The following is a 2,032-nucleotide window of genomic DNA, read 5'->3' on the forward strand; positions in this document are numbered from 1 at the left end:
CGTTATCGCCGCCACTTGCCGTTTCCGCGACCAGAGCCTCTCCCTCACCTCCCCGGCGCATCCCCGAGTTCCGCATCAACCTACTCTTCCTCCACACCGAGACAAGTGAGCCGGGAAGCTCTGCTTCGTCCTCATCACTGTCGTCTTCCACCTCGGGCTCCGACCACCATCTTCGCCGATTCGCCACACACAGGACGTCCCTGAGCATGCTGAGCCTCGCTACGTGACCTCTATGAGCACCTGCACCTCTCACCCCTCTTCCCGTCGACGCGTTCCTCCTCTAGCCGTCACCCGTGAGTAACCGAGCACCGCCGTCCGCCATGGCTGCCGAGCCTGCGCTCCCGAGCCTCTCCTGCTCGCTCCAGGGGCACTGACATGCTACTGGTGCCACCAAGAGGCTTCCTAGCCACTACGCTTGCTCGCTCGAGCATGATAGTCGAGTCCCCGCACCTGCCCGAACTCCGGCCGCCTCCTAGCTCGCTGCTGCCATCACCATAGGCCACCGCAGACCCCCCTGCTTGCTCCATTAGATGCGCGCGAGCTCCAGCCATGGCTCAAACCGCGGCCTGTAGGCGAAACCCGAGCCACTCGAGTGCACCTCCGTCGCATTTTTGCTCGTCACCGGCAAAACTCCGGTGTGCTGACATGGCACACTTAATGTCACATCCCTAGTTCTGGTATGCTCAAGGCTAGCTAGTCATGTGTGCATCATGTTTAAATTCCATTTAAATTTGAAATGGGGATTTGTAAAACCCTCAGTATTATTTATGGAAATGACCCAGATAAAAATTGCTCCAAAAAGGTCCAAGAAAATGTTCATGTTGCTCTATGAAAATATTGGACAGAGATAAAAATCAAACCAATATTTTTAGGAGCTCATAAGTATTTAGTTTGGGCATTTGGAATTAATGCATAATTATTTGCAATGGATATATATATGTTATATATATAATATATGTCCAAAAGTTATGCCATTTGTTGAGGAGCTCTGGAATAATACCACTAGTTTCTACAAAAATTGGCATAAGGAAATAAAATGATTTAGTATTATTATTAAATCAAAACAAATGTCAGAAAAATAGAAAAGAAAAAGAAATGGAAGAACTTACCTCGGCCAACTCACATGTGCAGCCACCTGGCGGCCCAAGTGGCCAGCCCAGCAGCAGCCCAGCCCACTGGCCCCTCTGTCGTCTTCCTCCCCCTTTCCCAAAGCAACTGCATGGCCGGCATGCCACAACCGCGCCACCACCTCCTCCCTGCCTGCCTAGCGTCCTCCTCATCGCCCTGGATCGCCCGCGTGTCACCATGCACCCCTCCAAGCCTCTCTCGCTCTCTCCTGTGCCCATTCCCTCTTCCCCTCGCTCTCTCTCTGGCGGCCGAGCGCTGCCATCGCCGCAGCTCGCCGTTGCCGCACCCACCGCCGCGGCCTTGCCTCTCCGACAAGTACAACAGCTCCGAGCCATCGTCCTCGTCCTCCCCGTCAAGCCACGCATCGCCGGATGCCCTGTGGAGCCGCCTCCGCCGTCATCTTCAACCCCGACCGCCGTGGATCTCCACTGCCCGTTCGTCGCCTACAGAGCCTCCCCCGAGCCGCCGTTGCCTTTGCTGGAACCGCCGTGAGCTCTTGCCCCGTCCCCCTCTCTCCGTTTAACCATTTGCGCGTTGTAGCTCCATCCCCTCCACAGCCATAGCTCCTCGCCGCCGTCCATGTCGCCACCTCGCCCTGGCCACCGCAGCCCGCAACCGAGTGCGTCACCGTGCTCCTGGTGCCACGAGGGTGCCGCAGAGCCCCTCGGGTGGCCTCCCCGTGCCCCGCAGCCCGCTCCTGCTCGAAGTTGTGCTCTGTCCACCGCCGCGAGCTCTGCTCCGGCGAGCTTCGGCATCCCCACAGTCTCCCGCGTGTCCCACTGGATGCGCGCGAGCGTGGGCTCCTCGTAGATGGTCTCCGCCGCCCGAATGGTCGCCGGAGCGACGATCCCGAACCCCTCCACCGCGTTCAGCCTCACCGGCGGCTAAACGCCAGCGGGTTTAC

The sequence above is a fragment of the Triticum aestivum genome, chromosome 4B (assembly GCF_018294505.1).
Source record: "Triticum aestivum cultivar Chinese Spring chromosome 4B, IWGSC CS RefSeq v2.1, whole genome shotgun sequence".
Taxonomy (NCBI): Eukaryota; Viridiplantae; Streptophyta; class Magnoliopsida; order Poales; family Poaceae; genus Triticum; species Triticum aestivum.